Source organism: Camelus bactrianus, chromosome 11 (assembly GCF_048773025.1).
Source record: "Camelus bactrianus isolate YW-2024 breed Bactrian camel chromosome 11, ASM4877302v1, whole genome shotgun sequence".
NCBI lineage: Eukaryota > Metazoa > Chordata > Mammalia > Artiodactyla > Camelidae > Camelus > Camelus bactrianus.
In genome coordinates this window covers 56,499,323-56,521,505 of record NC_133549.1, presented here as the reverse complement: position 1 = coordinate 56,521,505, position 22,183 = coordinate 56,499,323, and the positions used below count along the sequence as shown (strand labels likewise).

The 22,183-nt window shown below is 37.0% G+C and overlaps 1 long non-coding RNA gene across 3 annotated transcripts in view; it reads left to right on the top strand.

The window, feature by feature from the left end:
* Window positions 1–22,183, top strand: part of LOC123617702 (uncharacterized) — a 54,365-nt gene that overhangs the window by 17,690 nt on the left and 14,492 nt on the right. For 2 of the 3 annotated variants that reach the window (XR_012510233.1, XR_006725908.2), the window contains exon 3: window positions 13,036–13,103. This is a non-coding gene — a long non-coding RNA (uncharacterized LOC123617702). Of the gene's footprint in view, window positions 1–13,035; window positions 13,104–16,211; window positions 16,370–22,183 lie in introns of all 3 variants that reach the window. The other variant, XR_012510234.1, reaches the window with a different exon arrangement.

The following is a 22,183-nucleotide window of genomic DNA, read 5'->3' as shown; positions in this document are numbered from 1 at the left end:
TCTTTTGAATTTCAACTTTAGTCTTCAGTTTCAGTGAATAAACAGATTCTGAGCTAACAAATTAGCTGTTTATAATTGTTTTCCAGTTGAAACTTATTAGCTCAGCATTGCCCTCATTTCACTCTTCTTTTCTGATACACACAGAGAAAACAGAACAAAGCAGGGACCAAAATTTCTGCAAGCAGCAGCAACTTAGATTATTTCCCACAACCCTCTTATTACCTAAGGTAAATTCCATAGGATATATTCCTAATTTTCCCTATAGAAAGTTAACATGTCTAGTTGTAAAAATACCATGGAGCTGAATTCAGATAGCCCATATTCATCTGGGGTCCCATCCAAGGGAGTACTGAAGCTCTTACTCTAAAAGCTCCATGCTCTAAAGCCATTAGTATAGAGACAAGAGTGCCCAGACATGTACTTGAAAAGCGAGATTCCTGCAGGTCTCCAGAGCTCCTACTGAACACACCTACTGAAGGCCCTTTCTGTGACCCACGTAACCATAAGACCTGGCCCTGTCACAGCCCATCGTCACGTGATGAAGCCCTGCATCTTACGAGGGACAGGTGTGATCTCTACAGAGTCATTATCATGTGCAGTCTTAGTTCAAGGCTGGGGATCTGGAATAACTTTTTCAAAGAATGCTGTATCTTGTATATCTTATCTGCTAAGGATTTAGTTCTACACTCAGATTTCTGTTGTAGGGATAGAGTGCAATTCTGAGTACTTGTTCGAAAGTGTAGGAAAGGGATTAGTGCTATTTATGTCTACACTGTCTGAACTGAGAATTTCCCCGATTTGGCGACAACATACTCATTACTTGTGCGTGTGACTTCAGAAAGGATGTGGACACATGAGATTGTGAAACGTTGTGTCATGAAGAAAGTATACAGCCAGTCAGTTATATCAACAGATATAATCCTGGAGAGTACTGAGGGTTACATATGTATCAATAATAATGTCCTTGCAGATGGGAAAAAAGACAAGATTTAGAATCAGAAGACATATGTGATTTCACTCCATTGACTGGGAAATTGAAGTACAGATTGACAGATTCATCTGGTCTTCCCAGCATTCCTTTTATTGTGGAAACTCACCTACTGCGGAATGAGTTGTGTGTGTTTCTGGTGGATATCAGCTTCAGCCTCTCACCCAGGATGTAGGAGTTGTTAGGTAAAATCTAGGCTTGTCACATTGTAGTGCTGCATCGCACTGCCAACAGTGAGTGTTTCAAGGGATGAGAAAATGACTAAGCAGAGTCAGTGGAGGTACTTCAATTATATTGATACATGATCACCAGGAACAAATTCCTTTTATTGGAGGTTTAAACTGGTAGCCACAACTGCTGCTAGTGACCATCTTCAGGCTTTATAAAGCAACCCCAAAATAGCACAAGCAGAGTTTAATGTCATCAGAGAGGGAAACGGGAAAAAGAAAAAACAGATGGCATAATTTGAGCCCCTGGGCCCAGCTGACCATGACATCTCGAAGTTCCATGAGCCCAAATATTTTCCTTTCCCCCTTATTTCAAGAAGGGTATATATTCCTTGACATTAAAAATTAATTTAAAAAAGCCTGAGGCCCTACATATCTTGGCTAACATTAACATTTCTGTCCTCCGTTGCCATGACTGTCCTCAAATGTACTTTTCTCTATCAATGCTGACTGTAATGTCCCTTGACAGCCTCATCACATTCTTCACTCAGGCTCAGGTCACAGGCTGCTCCATCACCTGGACTGCTCTTCCTCCGGGTACCTCCAGATACCTCCACATGCTCTATCTATCCTACAAATCTTTGCTCAAATTCTGGGATTTCCAGCAGGGCTATCCTGACCACTCTAAATAACCTTGCAATTTGCCCCACCAACACATCCAGGCTCACTTACCCTGTTCTAGGACCTCCTACTTTCTAAAATATCATATAATCTGTATATGTCCATCTGTATTGACTGTTCTCCATACCACCAAGAGCAGACTTAAGACCTACATAGTGGCATTCAACTTTTGTTTTGTTTTTCGCAATTCTGATTCCAGTGGTGAGGATGGTACATACAGTGATCTCAAATATTTGATGACTGAACTAAACAAACCATACAAACATAAAGCTAAGTTTAACTTAGGGTAAGTCACAAATTCTCAGAGCATCAGGACCTACGTTTATAAAACATTAACAGACACCTAGTACCTGCTTTCCTTATCTTACAAGTCTACTATGTATAGCTTGTGTTACTAAGTTTGTGGAAATAGTTGAAAATCTGCAAAATGCTCTATTGACATGAGGGAACAGTTTCAGATATTTTTATAAGTACATATAGAATTAGAACTGCATATAATTGTTTCTTTCATTGTTCCAACTCTTTTTTTCTCATGGAAGAGTATAAAATGGTGTTATAAGCCACTAAGGTGTGAGATAGTTTGTTATATAGCAATAGGTAACCAAAACCAGCTTTTCAGGTATGAAATGATTAAGTTTTTTTTTTTTGTAAAACTACTTATCCACGCTCTGTCTTTGAGTTATTAGCATCTCCTGATGGTGTTACTTTGGTACGTACAGCTGCCATACCCTTATTATGTCCCTCAAGTGTTTTACTCTATTGAGGACTTTTCTGTAACATGACCAGTTAAATTATGCATACATGATTTTTTTCCCCACAGTTAATAGCACCTTTGCATTTTCCAAAGAGGTCAGAACTCTTAAGATGTTCATTATACTAAAAATTTCTAATCTTAGGACTGTTTCAGACTGAGAAGGCAGACTCTATTATGAAGCAGTTTCTCATCTTAAAAAGAAAGAATGGTTCACTGGGGCACATCCTTTCTCTTTAAGATCAGGAAATTAAGGAAAAAAATTATTTAGATCTCCCTCTGCCATTTGAAATAAAGTTTCAGTTGTTCAATCAACTTTGGTTTTTCAGATTTTGAACATTCCAAGCCAATTCTTTAATTATGTTTCAGTTATTTTGAAAAACTACCAATTTTTGTTTACATGAAAACTTGAAAAAGTAGGCTAAGTCTAAATATTTCATTTTTAACATAAAAAGAACAATAGCCAAGGGAATGTCAAAAGCACTCTGGTTCTCAGGTGGAGAACAAAGAAGCAAGTTAATTAATCACACGGTTCTGGTACAGCCACCAGTTACTGATTTATCGATAATTGCTATAATTTTAATTTTGGAACATCAAATGATGCTAAATATGCAGTCGAACCAATCTAGAGGCTATCCTTATATTTTCTTTTTTGAGTACTCTTTTTAAAAGTTATAAGAATTGACATTTTATTCTGATATTATATATTTTTATTAACTGTATACTGACTACACCACAGATGTAGTGATTTATGATTTAAGCCTTGGGTAAAATAATACAAAGACAAAATATCTTAGCATGATTTACTAGTTTCTATTATAATAATCTCCAAGTTTTCTTTGCTGTCTTATATTGCATAAGGGTTACTGGATAAAAGAATCAACAGCTATCATTACCTTCTCCTCATATGCCTCTTTCTAAGCAGACTGCTATACCTGGCAGCAGGGAAAGCATCTTCTCAAGTATATGTGGCTCACATGGTTAAAAGCAGTGCTATGTTGTATGAGAATAAATAAATCCGTAGGTCAGCATTTTATCCAAATAAATGGAAGTAAAATTATTGGCCTAATTCTCAAATAAAATCTATAGCAGAAAGGAAAGAAGGTAGAAAGAACAGAGGAGGAGGAGGGAGTGTGTGGGGAGAGGAACGGAGAGAAGAAGAGAGTGGAAGAGAAGGAGGAGAAGGAAGATGAAGAGAGAGAAGGGAATAGGAGGGCGGAGGCAGAGAGGAAAAGGAGGCAGGGGAAGGGAAGGAGAGAGATGGAGTCAGTACTAAAGGAAGGGAAAGTCTACGAACATCATATAGAAAACTAAACTTATCCTGATTGATCAAACATCTAATCATTTATTTTTAAAAAATGTGTTTGCATGAAACCGCTCAACAGTGTAGCACAACCTGTTTTCTCCAGGCTATTGAAAAGCCCTTCCTTAGTCAGTCTCTGCTGTGCGCTTTGGTTATCATCCTTCTCCAGATCTCACTCTTGAAGTCCAAGCACAGCAGACCTGAAAAAACATCCATGATTGGTGCAAAAGGGACAAAAATTTTAGCCAAAACCAGAAATCATCTTTATAATGCAAGTTCTTGAATATCAACATAGTAATATTTTTGTTTGATAAAACTTTCCCTTATTCAGACTTCCATGAATTTTCCAAAAGATTCCTTCTATTTATGGTCTTACGTCTCTTGCCTTATATTTAGGGGTGTTCATGATTTGCCCAACATCGCTTCTCACATTCTCTTCCAAAAGTATGAAATATTAATAGTGCTGTGTGTGTTTCTGTGTGGGGGGGTGTTCAAGGAGTAAATTTCAGTGTACTATTACTGTATTTTAAAACCAATAATGCCAAAATAGTAGTTGGAGTTTAAGAATATCTCTTTAAGGTAAATAAGCTTTTCTTTTGATTGCTTAATATGAAGACATTTAATAGTTAAATTGAAATAGAACCTAAGGACTTGTCATAATAATTATATAAATAAGACCCAGGGACGTACTACCTGAGAGAAATGCAAGCCAAATGTCCACAAAGCAAAGACGAGAGATTATCACTGTGTCATCCAGATACTGAGGGCACATAAACCATCCTATGTTTTGCCAGTGTCTGCCTGTGGCTTCTGTGTGACTACAAAACTTTTATAATTTAAATATGGATATCATGATGTGAGATAAATGAGTCTAGGACAGTGAAACATGGTCCTTGGGTCTTTTAAATCTTTAAGGGCTAGTAAAGCAGAAGTAACACATTCTCTACATGTTATTTTAAAGTGTAAAAATCAGCCGAATTTTGAAGAATACAAGGTATAGAAATTAACAAAGGAGAGTAATTCATGCCTTGAATTGGAATAATACCGTGCAAGAAGGTACTAAAGGGGAAAAAATTGCTATTCATCATGATCTAAAAGCATACAGTCTCATCTCCCTCTGAACCAGTAGGTTTTATTCTTTCATTATCATTAGAAAAGTGTCTGTGACACTCATGATGATGCCACTTTTACAACAGCAAGAAAATTTATGAGGAATTTTGAAAAAAATGAGAAACCAGTGAAGATAATTTCTCATCATTCTAACAGATGTTGCCTTTGGTGATCCAGTCTCTTTTTTCTTCAGTGGTAACCAGGAAAATAGTTTAAATCAGATCATGATTGGTTAAGGGTTTTACATGTAGGCAAAAGGGAGGTATCAAAACATTTATTTTGAGTGAGTACCGACGTGAAGAGAGGTGAAAAGATAAATGAGAGTAACACGTGACAGCAGTGAGGAGGAAAAGCTGTGGGAGCAGAGAATGACAGCGAAGCAGGGAAAAAGGCGTGGAGGACCTCGTGATTATTGAGATCAGTGACGCAGGTGACTCTCAGGACAGAAGCATCCAAACTTAGGATGAGGGGACAAAATGTGCATTTAGGAGGAGAAGGACACTACTAAGATGACTTCCAACTGCTGGCTTTGGGGACTGAGTAAAATCTACCAGGAAAGGGAATGCAGGCAGAGAAGCAGCTTTGGAGAGATAACATGAGGATTTCAGGTTTAAACAAATTGCAATCAGCATCCCTATGGGACACTCTGAACCCAGGCCACCAGGGAATTGGAATATTTTGCGCAAAGGAGAGACAAGTCAATTAGCATGTTTAATGCCATTTGCCAAAGGTGTGAAGAAATATGTTTTGTAAAAGCAAAAAAAAAAAAATATTGGCTTGATGATCATTAGGGGGAGCCCCAGCACTTTTAATGCTGCTTTAGTTCATATCTAGACCAGGAATCTTGCCGCAGTTTCTGGAGAAAAAGTTCTTTTACGCACAAAGTTAGCATTTTATAAAAATAGGCTGCACATCCGTGACTCGTGTGTGTCTGCGGTGTTTGTGAGATAGGCTCAAACGTGTCTTTCAAATTGCCAGTTGTGCCTACTTCTTTTCCAGGGGGTATATAATGGCAAGTAAGTGCCTTGACAACATATAATACACTATATTTCTCTCAAAATACCATGGTGTTCTCGATATAAATCAAAGAACAACAAAATAAACTCTAATGTCATCTCTCTAGCTCCTCCTAGGTGAAGGAGAAGCACAGCAGAGTAAAAGACATCTGACCGTTGTCCTGCCGTTAACTTGGCCTAGAACTATGCAGATCTGAGAGCACCATGAACAGTTTACCAATCCCTTATTCATCCTGGTATCCAAGCTACAGCACTGACATGATTTTCTACTTTTTTCAGTCACTAAAATTCTGTATAAGCATGTGCTGTAGTGATGTCAGACATGAGCTTTTTGCAGTGTGTTACTGGTAGGCAAAAGGATCAGACTGCACGTGGGTTACTGCCAGTCCCCAGCAGTACAGCTGAGGCATGCGTGTGCTGCCTCATGTCTCCTACACCATTAATGGTCCCTTTGCTATGCTGGTGATCACATCTAATGAGTAGGACCAAGATCTTGGCCAGTTACCAAACAGTGTGTGTGCTGGAGTCATGGGTGGAAAGTTAGCATGATACAGTGAGTCTGGACACAGTGCGAGGGGACAGCAGAAATCTTAGAGGTTCATGCAGCGTGTAGCAGGATCTACTCAGATCCAAGCTCTGCTTTTCTGATCATCTGTCAGGAAGACAGTCAGAAAGGAGATTCTGAGTAAAGAGAACGTGGAGGAGCCTTTGATTAGTCATTTCAAAGAAGAAAGGGCTGGGGAGAAGTGCATTCCTAGAGTCTGGCAACTTTGCAAGCTCTGTTAAGAGTCAAGCAGCACAGCCAGAGGATGACTGTTGTTCCTATAATGGAAGCCAGCTGCCTTCTGTCAGGTCTTAGAGATACATGTATATTTTTTTACTTGAAAGCGGATGTATTAGTTTGCTAGGGCTGCAGTAACAGACTACCACAGCCCAGGTGGCTTAAACAACAGAAATTTATTTTCTCTTATTCCTGGAGGCTGGCAGTCCAACCTCAAGGTGTCAGCAGTTTGGGGTCTCCTGAGATGTGTCCTTGGCTTGCAGATGGTCACCTTTTTGCTGTGTCTTCATATGGGCTCTTCTCTCTGCACACATATCCCTGGTGTTTCTCACGTGTGTCCAAATTCCTTCTTCTTATAAGGACACCAGTCAGTTTGGACTCGAGCCCAAAGGGCCTCATTAACTCAACGGCCTTATTAACTCAGAGGCAGTGGGGGGTTATGCCTTCAACATACGACTTTTAGGGGGACACAGTGCAGTCCATACCAGTAAACAAGAGTGGCCAGGACACAGCAGAGAAAAGGAAAGCTTACCTCCTTGGCAGACATGGAGGGAGATAGTAGCAAAAGCTTGATGATCCCAAAAGAGCACTGCTCTGAGAAGGTTGTCTGTCATTGTGATTATCAAAATATTTTTCTCATTATAAGTGTTTACATATTTATTTTTAAAATAGAATTACAGGAAGCATAAGAAAGATCATCTTACGTCCCCTTGAAAAACTATTTTTCATTTTGTTTTTAGCAAACATGATTCTTGTATAAATATGATTTGAGCATAAAGACACTGAAGAATGAGGCATCTAGAGAAGGCAGGGGTATTGATGAACCTGGGACAAACAAATTGAGCATGTTTACATCATTATAAAACAAAACTTAACCAAAATTGTATTTTAACATTTTAATTATAGACCATTTGGCTAGTGTATTCTTTAATATATTGACTGTTAAACCAGAAATTTAATAGACTCCCAAGGATCATACAATTTATTAAGCATCATGCTTAGCAATTCTATGGATTTTATTTGTCAGTGTCTTTCTGTATTTGCCACTGGATCAGAAACTAGCATAGGACACTGGGACCACTGAGTTTATTTGTAATTAAACCCAGCAGACTTCATGCGAGTTATTTAACCTCTTTAATCCTGAATTTCAGTAGCCAAAGAGCTTTAATTGTGTAAAAAGTTTTGAAAACACAGTGCTTCACAAGAACATTATTAGTATTTTAACATTTACTTCATTTTTATAAGAACAAGGTCAATTTACCTTATTGTACTTTACCATTAGTTGAAATAATTATTTTTTCATATTCAAGCTGTATGTTGACATTGTCAATTAAACTTAATTTGGGGTGTATGATTCAAGGAATAATACTACTGAGAAACTGTCATAGCATGTAATTCTCAGTACACTCTAATGCCGTGGTTCATCTGAAAATTGCAATTCATGAAATCTCAACTGCATATAGCATCCTGAAATACTAATGGCTTCTAAAGTGTATTCTATTTTGAGTGTTTCAGTATTTGGGAAGAGGGCCAAAATTCTGGTGTTATACTGAGGCAGGTTCCTTATGAACAGGATCTGTAGTACACAGCAAGCTTGTGTTTCATTGAGGCCTAGATAATCACATGCTAGCATTAATTCTTTGTGCATTTCCTCTCTACCTTATTATAAGTGCCAGCCTTTTGTAGATTCCTGCCAGATAACCCAAGTACCAATGACCCGGGCAGAGACTTCATGCTGCCTCCCTTAGGTCACTTTTATCCTGTTCTCTTATTAGCTTTGCAGACAGGTGATAGTGTGAGCAAATTTATCAGCATAGTGCCTGACACGTTGAATGCACAGAACAAATGTGAAGTTATCTCCATTCTGTTAGTAAGGTAATGTGTTCCAGTGATACAAGTTTCTTGTCCAGTTTGTCATAGAACTTTCTTTCATTGCTGTTACAAATTTTAATGCTATTGCTAGTTACTGGGACTGTGAGTAGATGACAGACATTTGAGCCTTAATAAGACTTTTATATTTGTAAAAGTGTAAAGGAAATCTTCCATAGAGTTTCCTTATTTTTTTTAAATTTTAGATACTAATTAAGTGCCTACTACATGTCAGGGATTATGCCAGCCCATGACTATATACTCTGAAAAAAGGAAGAGCAGACTCTACTCTCATAAAGCTTGTAGTCTATAGTGAGTGATAAATAACAACCCGTCAGATTTGAGACACATCTGATACATGGTATAGAGAGAATAAACAGGATGAGGTCTCACCTACAACAGTGTAGTCAACTGCAAAAATGGCCACAATTCTCCTTTCTGTTTCCGCAACCTTGTAAGGTGGTAGCTTCTCTCACCAAAGCCGGAGCTGGAGTCTATTCCTTCTTCCCTTCACTCTAGGCTGCCACGTAATGTGATTTGACCCCTGCACTGTGGTCAATGTGACGCTGCACCTGCGCTGAGCAGGGCCTTAAGAGGCCGAGCATGCTCCCACTCCACCCCTCCTCTGTCTCACAGAGTACCCTGCCTTTTCATTACATGAACAAGTTGGCCTAGGCTTCTAGAATGTGAGAAAGCACATGGATCAGAGGTCAGTCTTCCTAGCTCCTAATGGCACACAGTTGAATGGGCTGAATGAATGATCCAGCCAAAACTGGGAGAACTTTCTTAGCTGAGTCCAGCTAAAATTGTTTACTCAAAGAATCATGAGCTACAGTTACTGTTTTAAAATGTCTCCAGGGTAATTGTTATGAAGTAAATCTAAAAGGGTCATAGAAGAGTGGTTGAAAAAACATTCCAGGCAGAGGGAACTGCACGTGCTAAGCCTTCTGGCTGAATTAGGTTGATGAATCATATGAATTCAAGGTAGGACCATGTGGATGAAAAATACTGAACAAAGAGAACAGGATAAGATGAATTTGGATTTGTAAATAAGAGCCTTATTATGCAAGGCCTTGTAGGTCATGAGCAGAAGGAACTATTAAATACATTTTTTTTAAGCAGAAGGGTAATACAGTTTAATTTATATTTTAGAAAAATTAATGTGGGAAAGGCCAGGTGGGAGATTACAGCAGTCTGGGGAGAGAAGGCAGTAATTTATAATTACCTCTAATTTTTCTTCCTCTTAGTAGATATGGGGATTATCTAGGGTTCCTTCAGATCATCTTTGTGTGTGTGCTTAACTCGTGGTCTGCCTGCTTCTAGAGCTGTGTCTAAACAAGTCCATGATGTCTTGCATATTCTCGTATCTCTAATAACAAGGATGTTGCTGGGAACTGCAGAAACCCTTTGTAAACACAAAATTGTACTTTTTAAATAGCATGAGACTGCTTTCCTTAACTTTAACTTAAAGGAATACTTTAAATTCTTTTCCCCTGACATTTGCTTCATTGTTTCATGGATCTGATATCCAATTTCAATCTAACATTATCAGTATTTCCTCAAAATTTTCCATTCACTTAGTTTTTCTTTAAATGTTAATTCAACGAAAGAAAAAGACTTGAGATACTAATGAAATTTTTTTAAAAGTTTGTTTTAAAATTTCCAGTTGTTTTCTAGTAAATCTGAATTAATACGCTCTTCTATACTTTGATAAAAAAATATAAAAAAGAAACAGTATAGTCAGCTTACAATGTTGTGTTAGACACATTGTTTCTTGACTCACACGAATTAAGTTTTGTTTCATTTGCCCAGTATTTTAACAAGGCTATATATATATATATATATATATATATATATATATATACATACACACACACACACACACATATCTTATCTTCAACTTTGCCAAATATGGATTGAAGATTGTTACATCTCTTGTTTTGAGCTCCATCTCCTGTTCACTTGACATCTAAAGAAGAGATGATAATGATAGTAGTAACAGCACATTAACTCCTTTCATTGAATTTGCTTTTCAGTGTACTTAGTTGTTTTGTGCTCAAGAGAGATACCATTTTCCTATGAGGTTAAATTAATTGAGACACAGATTAATGATTTACCTATAGTGACACTGTTAGTCAAAGCAAGATTCAAAGTCTTTCTTTCAATCATAGGCTGTTTCTATTGAACCAGAAAGATTTCCCTGGGGGTGAAAAGGCTATTCAAATAACTATCTAGTAAATGTTACTCACCTTTGTGAATTATATCTGCTATAATGGGAGCCTTAAAAATACATAGATCCTATAAGAGAGTGCATAAATAAATGACAAGAGAATATTACATTTTTTTCCAGTGATTTTGAAAAATCCTTTCAAGATTTTTTTTTTCCCAATAAACTGGACACTTAAAGGAGACATGCAAGAGATTTTTATTTCCTATTATTCAAAGCACACAGAAATAACAGGTAAAGGAATCATTCATCTGACTTTAATTTGTTTTCACTTTTAAATCAGTAAGTTCAAAACGGTGAACTAAGATTCATGAGACATGCAGAGATTATGGGGGGAAAAGTGGCTAAAAGTAAAGGGGATTGTAATACATGAGGAAAGGCATTTCTCTATATCACAGTCTTTAACCTGGAGACCCCACTAACATGTTTTATAAAATCTCCAATTAAAAATCTCTTGGCCTTCTTTAAATTTAATCCACTTGTACTTAAGGGCTTTCATAACCTGAGAGAAGAATACCTGACACTAAATTGTGTCCATAGTTTAGGGAAATATGACTATATCCATTTCCTTTCAGTTTTAGTTAACTGTGATTTAAACAGATCTATCTGATTTCAGTGAGGGAAATTATCCATCCAAAAGAATTTTCTCAAATGTATTAACACAGTGAAAAAGTATTTCTCTGAAGCCTGTCTTTGCAACTTAACTATATATTTGGCATTTCTATACAGTATAGCTTTATGTGAGCTTTTCTGTTGTTCAGTGAACATCTCACAAAGTGTTATATTTGGTCTCCCTAGCGAGACTGTAATCTCCTTGATGAAATTGATTATGGCTGGTATCTATTTTCTCCATAGTCCTTAGTAAAGTCTTAGCATTAAGTCACTTAACAAAGCTTATTATTTGTTGCCTGGGAGGCTAAAGATTCATAAAAGTCAAACTGTGTATGTTATTCTTGAAAGATCAAAATTAACAAATAATTTTTAATATTGTGTTTATTACTATGGCCAATCTTGTTTTTGATATACTTTCTCTTGACACAAAGTTAATTTAATTTCATAGAGAAACAGCTCTATTATACCTACACTTGTTACTGAGTATTTTTGTTCTCTTAATATATATGGAGTGCTGGTAAATGAAATAGAAATTGGCTTTCATTAATCCCTTTGTGTGTGTGTTTGGGGGTGGAGGAAGAAAATTATTTAAAGAACCATATATATGAAAAAATATGTGTTTATACATGTATATATTTAAACATACATGTATATAATCATACATATGATTATAAATTATAGTAAGTGCTATAAGTAGAGTTCTAGCCTAGATATGAACAAGGAAGAACCAACTTTAACTAGGGTTGTCAGAGAAAGCTGCTGTTTAATTTGTAGCTGGATGCTACTGACATGATTTGTGCAAGTCCATGCCATGATTAGAGTTGCATATTTCACAATTCTTTCTGCTATCTGTGGAGACACTGGGTTGGTGTAAAGCAAAATTAGAAAATGTAACTATATTTTTAGAAGACATCATAATGACCACTGGAAAAGCCATGCCAACACAAAATGTAGAGGTAAAAGAAGAAAATGGATTCAGAGTATTTTGGAGACCCCAGAGATTCAGGTAACCACCAAATACTTTGATTTTTCTCTCTGGATCTCAATACATTTGAAATTCTTTTAATATTATTAAGTCTGTGGAAAAATACAATAAAATTCACTAAATTGCAGCATTGGTTAAAAACATGTAATGGATTGGTGTATACATGCCAGAAAACTTAGTAAAATGTGTAATTAATAGAGCCAATAATTCAGATAGTTGGACCTTACAAAGTCTAATACTGACAACTGAATTCTAATCTCATCAAGTAGGTACAAAAGCTATTTCAGTTCAGACTCCAACCTCAAACTTTTTGCCTCTCGTTTTCTTTCAGTCTGCTGCATCTTTGTGTTTGTAATAATTGTATCAGAAACATTTTTCTATTTCTGAATATCTGATAAAACTGTTCATGCTAGCCTGTTAAACCTCAAATTCTCTTAAAAGCAACAGAGAAAAATCAAAGCACAGATAATACTTTCACCCCAAACACCAAGTCAGCTTTTTTTTTTATACTCCTTGTCATCTATGTGTGTATCTTTATCCTACAGTGTGCACCAGGAATAAAGGATATCAGCTAGAAGTTATTAACCATGCCATCTGAGATTCCTGCTTAAACGTAAGTGCCAAACCAAATACAGGTAACCACTTTTTATTATGTCATATGACTGATAACAGAATAAGTTCTACTTACATTTCTATTTAAAAACCATAGTAACCCAAGGAGAAAAAGCTAAGAAATCACACAGCTGTGCTCTCCAAATCCCAATAAAGATATTATTTTCTGCATCTCTGTTACATGAATAAATGGGCTGAAGGATTTTGCCTGATTTTAAATAAAGAGCACATTAACCCTAAGAACATATGTGAAATTACAGTCTGAAGAAAAATTTAATTTTTATCTTAAAAAGTTCCCTTTCAAGCTCTCATTCTAGCAATGATGTTGCGTATTGTTGCCCGAGTGGACCCATAGAGTGTCTCTAATATTCTTTTAAAAAAATCTAAGGACCAACTTACAACATAATTTTTTTTAAAGTGAGAGCTTAGATTAGGCATATGGGAATGAAATAACCTCTCAATACAATGGTAAACTAATCTCCGTATTGCAAAATCATTAGTCACGCTGGGCAGCATTTATTACTCTGACTTTGAGATTGAGACATGAATGATCAGTAAGTCACTTGGCTTGCAGAGCCCTCTGCTCATAAAATAAGAAAGTAAATTTTTTTAAAACTCCACTGAAATGGGCAGACAGCCTGCAGATGATTTTGTTTCTTGTAATGCTTATAACATTTGTTACGCAGTGAAGAGTTCAGTGGTAGAAGTATTATATTACTGTTGAAACAGCTTGGAGCACATAATATGTACTTACAGTGTTATGCAGCCTGTCATGGAAGCATTTAGACAATAAAATATCCTTGATTAATGCACTATCCCTTATTCTACCTTTACTATAAAATATTCATAATGTGTCTTGAAGCATATACAAGTTCACTTTATAAAATTCAGATGTGTCCATTTGCTAAATGGTATTTAAAGCCTCTGGGTTAGATTTTTGTGATAATTTTAACTATCCAAATGCAAATTTTTCCTTCCAAGAAAGCTGAGTCTTTGCATTTTTAATTATATCTTAAGGGAAGATATAATATATCCTATAGTAGGGGGTTACACTATAAAGTTTTTAGTTTCTTTAGAGCACAAAGGCTTATAAGAATTATGCCTACTGAACTCACCAGTCATAGCTGGTTGATCCACAGGGGTGATATCTTTGGTAGTCTCTTGCAGAAATCTGTGGAGAGCTTCTCTAAAATTTCTTCATGTAATATAAAGTTGATGGTTTTGACATGAGAGAGACAAACTGAATAGAATCTTACTAGAATCTTACACAAGTTTCAGATTTGTGGTAACTTTTATACAGACCTAGAAAAGACCAAAGGACTAGTGTTGACATTAATTGATAATGTATATAAAACCGAACATTTTATCTTCCTTCCCGCAATAAATGGTGCTATCTGTGGAAAAGATTCCATAGCCCTTTATACGTGAATATCTTCTGTAGAATGGAATAGGCAAAAAAGACTATCACGGTTTGCTAAACTGGGTCATTAGAATCAAGTAATAAACTTGCTTACTTTTGATTTCATAAACCCTGATTCTGATTATTTGCCTTCTTATTCAAACTCTACTTCAGGGAAAGAATGATAACCTATACCATTTTATAATTAACATTTCCCATATTTCATTGATAGCCTATTTGTGTGTGTGTGTGGTTTGTCTATGTCCATTTCTGTCAGTATGTTCACTTTTAAATCATAGATGAATTAGACTTCATAAGAATTTAAAATTTTTGTGCCTCAAAGGCTGTTATCAAGAAAGTGAAAAAACAACAGAATGGGAGGGGTTAATAACCCAGAATAAAGAAATCTTAACTACTCAACAACAAAAATCAAACAGCCCAATTGAAAAATAGGCAAAAGACTTGAATATAATCTCTCCAAGGAAGACATATAACTGGCCAATAAGCATGTGAACAGATGCTCAATATCACTAGTCATTAAGGAAATGCAAATCAAAACCACAATGAAATACGACTTCACACACATTAGGATGACTACTGTCAAAAAAAAGAGAAAACTAAGTTTTGGTGAGAACTCAGGGAACCTGGGACACTAGTGCACTGCTGACATGAATATAAAATGGTGCAGTCACTGTAGAAAACAGTATGATGGCTCATCAGAGAATGAAACATAGAATTACCGTATGATCCAGTGATTCCACTTTTAGGTATGTACTCAAACAAACTGAAAGCAGGAACTCAGATACTTGTACACTAATTCTTAGCAGCATTATTCACAAGAGCCACAACATGGAAACAACCTAAATGTCCACTGACAGATAAACAAAACATGGCATATACAAAAAATATTATTCAGCTTCAAAAGTGAGAAATTCTTATAATACTACAGTATGGAAGGACATTGATAACGTTGTGCTAAATGAAACAAGACAGAAACAAAAGGACAAATATATGATTCAATTTATAAGAGGTACTTAGACTAAGCAAAGTCAAAGACATGAAGCATAATCATAATAGATATTATCAGGGTCTCAACAGAAGGGAGAACAGGAAGTTATTGTCTAATGGGTAGTTTCTGTCTGGGATGATGAAATTTCTGGAAATGGATGGTGGTGATGCCTGCACAATAATGTGAATGTATCTAATTTAGCACTTAAAATGGTTAACATGGTAAATTTTGTTATATATATATTGCCACAATAAAAAGTAAAATTGCATAAGGTCCATTTTATTTTACACTGTACTTTATACTATTTGGCATTGGAAACATCTACCTGTCTTTAAGTTCCACAGGTACGTATTTTGACATTTTATTACACAGTTACACTAGGTTCCTTGATGATCCTCTTTGATTAGTCTTGTTTTTCACCGATTTATACCTTCAGATTATTTCATTTTTATATTAAACTCTAAGGGACAGGTAAACCTGAAAGATTAAAATGTCATAATTCACAAATGTTATGAATTTTACTCAATTTCCCACAATTCTGTACAATATTGCTTCTCTTTTTACTTTTGCTGTAAGTTATACAGATGTATACTGTACGGTATATTTTGCATGCCTTATTTTTGGAGGGAGATTGCCTGAACAAGAACATAATTTAGTATTTTCAATGTATTTTCCCTTTTTATTTCATTAATATTTCACAGAGGAGCAGACAAGATGGTGCAGTAGAAGGGTGCTCTTAGCTCACCCACTCCTATGAATACACCAAGAAATATCCACAGACCCACCCATTAACTCAGAACACCGGCTGAGCTTTGACAGAACATCGCCTTTTCAAAAGACAACATTCCTCACAAATCTGGTAGGGAGAGGGGAAAAAAAAAAAAAAGAAATTAGTGCAGGATCTGTCCTGCTGGGAGGGAATGGCAAAGGAGGAATAGCACTCTTATAATGGGTCTACCCCTCTCCAACAGAGAGGTCAGCAGGGATAGAAGGGGGACCTCCAAGGCTTGATCTGTGTAGAGCAGCCCTTGGCCAACAGAACTAAGTGAAACAGCACAAAGGGTCCCTGTGACACCCAGCCCTAGACTTGAATCTGTGCAGGTAGTCCAAGACTTGGCTGCCCTACCTGGGTGGAGGACTGGGACTTGACTGTGCAGAAGCAACCTCGGGCCTGGAGTGTGCTGTGGCTGGGAGTGTGTACAGAATAGCCTGGGTCCCCCATTAGAAAGAAGGAAGGGAGGGAAAGGGAAAGTGGAGTAAAGAAAAGGGGGAAGAAGAGAAAATGGAGAGAAAGGAAGAAGATAAAGGGGAGAACAGAGAGAAAGGAAGGAAGGGAAGAAAAAGAGAAAGAAAAGAAAGGGAAGGGCAGAAAGAGGAGAAAGAGAGAAGGAAAGAAATAGAAGGGAAGGGGAGAAAGAGAACGGAGAAAAAGAGAAAGGAAGGATAGGGAAAAAGGAGAGGATGGTGGTGTGCAGCTCCCAGGCTGAGATGGGGTTGAAACCTGAATCTGTACCCAGGGGCTCCGCAACTTCATAGGAGGGACTGAAATCTGTTTACAGCCCCGGGCAGTGGGGAGTGTTTTGGTCTGTGGGTGCCTTTGTAGACCTGCACCTCTAAAAAAAATGAACAAGGAGTGGAGTTCTGACACACAGTGGTGGTGAGGGCTGCTGGGTCGTCTTCTGTGAACCTGCCTACCACGTGCAGACACTGTGCTGGGAAAGGTGCTGACCTGGTGGCGCAACCTGCAGGCCTCTGGAAGAAGTAAGCAGAGGTTGCGCAGTAGGGCGAGTACACTGGCGATGGCACTGACCCGGTAGCACAGACGCACAGTCACTGAGGGCTGGGGGCCTCAGTGCAGGTCTTTAAGATGCTCAAGTGTGGTGAGTGCAGGAGCAGCGTTTGGTGCTGGGGATGGAGCTGACCCAGTAGTGCACCATGAACCACGTGTGCGACTGCATTGGTATCTCTGAGGGCAGAAAACCTGGGGAACACCAGAGCAGTGCACTGACATCCCTGTGGCTAAAGCGGCGACAAGGGCAGAAACAACAAACAGTACTTAAAGTGCTCCAACCACGCCTACTACACAGCACAGCTCAGAAATGGGTCTGGAGGCCTCCATTTCAACAAAAGAGGAACAAACCTGGCTCCTCTCAGGGCTGTGGCAACCATACAACAAAAAGGAGGCCCTGCTCAATAGCCAAGGCAGGCTCTAGTCCCTAAAACGCCAGCCACACCCCAAACAAAGGGATAACAGCCAACACACACAGAAGAAAGATGTGGCAACCATCCATACTAAAAACAGATCTCAGGACAAAATTATTAGGGGTGCACAATCTACACTGTCTACATCTTTTTAAAAAAAATCCCTTCAAGTACCACAGTAGCTAACTGATACTTCATAATCCATAGTGCCAGAGAGATACAAGAAAAATGAAGCAGAGGAACTACCCCCAATTTAAAGAACAAAAGAAATCCCCTAAAATAACAATGAAAAAGACCTCAACAGTCTACTGGATCATGACTTCAAAAAGGCAGTGATCAATGCACTGAAGGAACTAAAAGAGACTATGAATAGAGACAGGGAATACTTTAAAATGAATTTGAAACTATTAAGAGCCAATTAAAAACAAAACTCAATGGCTAAGATAAAAGCTACACTAAAGGAGGCAATGTAGAGGAACAAATAAGTAACTTTGGATCCAATTAGAACAACAGACAGGAAAGCAAGTAAGAACCAATGAAAGCAATTTTAAGGGACCTATGGGATAATATAAAACATGCCAACCTACACATAACAGAGGTCCCAGGAGAAAAAAGAGCAAAGGGGGTTGAAAACGTATTTGAAGAAATTATAAACCTAAAGAAGGAAACAGATATCCAAGTTCAGGAAGCACAGAAGGTCCCCAATGAGAGAACCCAAATAGACCTACACCAAGACATATTATAATGAAGATACCCAAGGTTAAAGACAAAGAAATGATTCTAAATGCAGCAAGAGAAAAACAAAGAGTTAGTTACAAGGGAACCTCCATAAGCTTTCAACTGATTTCTCTACACAAACACTGCTGACCAGAAGGGAGTGGCAAGATATATTCAAAGTCCTGAGTGAGAAAAAGCTACAACCTAGGGCCTATCCTTTAAAATAGAAGGAGATATAAAGAATTTCAGACAAGCAAAAACTAAAAGAATTCAGTAGAAATAAACCTATGCTAAAAGAAATATTGAAAAGTCTACTCTAAACAGAAAAGCAGGATGCTATAGAAAGGAGAAAACCATAATTGGAAAGGTGATAACTATAATCAGTTGCTACAGAATAAACATGAAGATGTAAGAGAGGGCATCAAAATCATTAAAGGTGGGAGAGGGGAGCAAGAAAATATATACATATTTTTTTGGTTCTTTTTAGGATGTGTTTGAGCTTGTATGACTCAGTTTAAAGCAAACAGATACAGTAATGGGTCAATATAATTGAAAAACAGGGCAACTACAAATCAATAGCATTCAATAGAGTCACAAAAACCAAAAAGAAACCAAGATAATACAAAAGAAAAAAAGAAACAAAGAGGAAATACCAAATACCAAATACCAAACTGGAACAAAGTTCAAAATGGCAACAACCAAATATCTATCAATAATTACTGGAATGTCAGACTAAATGCTCCAATCAAAAGACAGAGTGACAGACTGCATAATAAAACAAGAACCTACAATATGCTGCATACAAGAGACTCATTTTAAGGAGGACACACATAGATTGAAAGTGAGAAGATGGAAAAGATACTTCATGCAAATAGAAATGACAAGAAAGCAGGAGTAGCAATACTGATTTCAGACAAAATAAACTTTAAAACAAAGGCCATAAAGATAAAGGACACTATATAATGATTAAAGGAACAATACGAGATGAGAATATTACACTTGTTAACATGTATTCATCCAATATAGGAGCACCTAAATACATAAAGCAAATATTAACATGTATAAAGGGAGAAACTGATGGGAACACAATTACAGTAGGAGACTTTAACATCCCATGAACGTCACTGGACAGATCTTCCAGACAGAAAATCAATAAGGCAATGGAGAAACTAAATGACACAATAGAACAGTGGGATTTGGTTGATATTTTTAGGAAATTACATTCCAAAAAAAACCAGAATATACATTCTTGTCGAGTGCACATGGAACATTCTCTAGGAGAGAAAAATAGATCATGTACTCAGGCATAAAAGAAGTCTCAACAAATTTAAGTGGAAATTACTTCAAGCATCTTTTCAGACCACAGTGCCATGAAACTAGAAATCAACCACAGAAAAACAAAGGAGAAAAAAACTACAGTATGGAGATTAAACAACATGCTACTAAAATACCAATGGGTCAATGATGAAATCAAAGAAGAAATTAAAAAATACTTTGAGACAAATGACAATGAAAACACAACCACACAAAATCTATGGGATGCAGCAGAAGTAGTCCTGAGACAGAAGTTCATAGTGGTACAAGCCTTCCCCCAAAAAGAACAACAATCTCAAGTAAGCAACCTAACCTATCACCTAAAGGAATTAGAAAAAGAAAAGCAAACAAAACCTAAAGCTAGGAGAAGGAAGGAAATAATAAAGATCAGGGAGGAAATAAATGAAACAGTGATTTTAAAAGATAGAAAAAAAATCAAACAAACCAAGAACTGGTTGTTGGAAAGAATAAACAAAATTGACAAACCTCTAGCCAGGCTCACCAAGAAGAAAAGAGAAAACACAAATAAAGTAGGAAAATAAAATGGAGAAATTACAACCAATACCACAGAAATACAAAGACAATACTATGAACAACTGGAAACAAATTGGACAACCCAGAAGAAGTGGACAAGTTTCTGGAAACACACATTCCACCAAGACTGAATCAAGAAGAAATAGACCACTTGAATAGACTGATCACTAGAAATGAAATAGAATTAGCATAAAAACCCTCCCTGTAAGCAAAAGTCCAGGACCAGATGGCTTCACTGGGGAATTCTACCAAACATACAAAGAACTCATACAGGTCCTTCTCAAAATCTTCCAAGACTGAGTACTCCCAAACTCATTCTATGAAGCCACCATCACCCTGATATCAAAACCAGACAAAGACACTACCGAAAAAGAAAATTGTAGGCCAATATCACTGATGAACATAGATGCATAAATACTCAACAAAATATTAGCTAACAGAATCTAGCAGCACATTAAAAAGAACATACACCATCGTCAAGTTGGATTCATCCCAGGGACACAAGGATGGTTCAACATATGCAAATGAATGTGATACACCACATCAACAAAACAAAGGACAAAAATTACATGATCATCTCAATAGATGCATAAAAAGCATTTGATAAAATTCAACAACCATTTATGATGAAAACTCTTACAAAACTGTGTATAGAGGGAACATATCTATCTCAATATAATAAAAGCTATTTATGACAAACCCACAGCCAACATACTACTCAATGGTGAAAAACAGTAAGCCTTTCCCCTAAAATCTGGAACAAGACAAGGATGCCCACTCTCATAACTTCTATTCAACATACTTCTGGAAGTCCTAGCCACAGCAGTCAGGCAAGAAAAAGAGATAAAAGGGACCCAAATTGGAAGAGAAGAGGTAAAACTGTCACTATATGTGGATGACATGATTACATATATAGAAAACCCTAAAAGCTCCACCCAAAAACTACTGGAACTGATAAAAGAACTCAGCAAGGTAGCAGAACACTAGATTAACCTACAAAAATCAGTTGCATTTCTTTATACTAACAATGAATCAACCAGAAAAGAAAGTAAAGAAACAATCCCTTCTAAAATCGCATCCCCAAAAATTAAATACTTAGGAATAAATCTGACCAAGAAGGTGAATGAAAGCCTTATACTTGGAGAACTACAAAACACTGATTAAGGAAATTAAAGATGACTGAAGGAAATGGAAAGATACCCCTGCCCTTGAATTGGAAGAATCAATATCGTTAAAATGGCCATACTGCCCAAGGCTATCAACACACTTAATGCGATCCCTAACAAATTACCCAGGACATTTTTCACAGAACTGGAACAAACAATCCTAAAATTTATATGGAATCACAGAAGACCCAGAATTGCAAGGCGATATTGAAGAAAAAGAATGAAGCTGGAGGAATAACCCTTCCAGACTTCAGACAATACTACAGAGTTACAGTCATCAAAACAGCATGTTATTGGCATAAAAACAACATATGGATCAATGGAACAGAACAGTGAGCCTAGAAATAAACCCATAGATCTACGGTCAATTAATCTTCACCAAAGGAGGCATGAGTATACGATGGAGAAAAGATGGTCTCTTCAGCAAGTGGTAGTGGGAAAACTGGATAGCAGCATGTAAATGCACAAAGATAAACTCAAAATGGCTTAAAGAGTTAAATATAAGACAAGACACAATAAATCTCCTAGAAGAAAACATAGGCAAAGCATTCTCTGACATAAATCTTAGCAACATTCTCCTAGGGCAGTCTACCCAGGCAATATAAATAAGAGCAAAAATAAACAAATGGGACTTACTTAAACTTAGAAGCTTTTGCACAGCAAAGGAAACCATAAGCAACCTACAGAATGGGAGAAAATATTTGCAAATTATGTGACTGACAAAGGCTTAATTTCCAGAA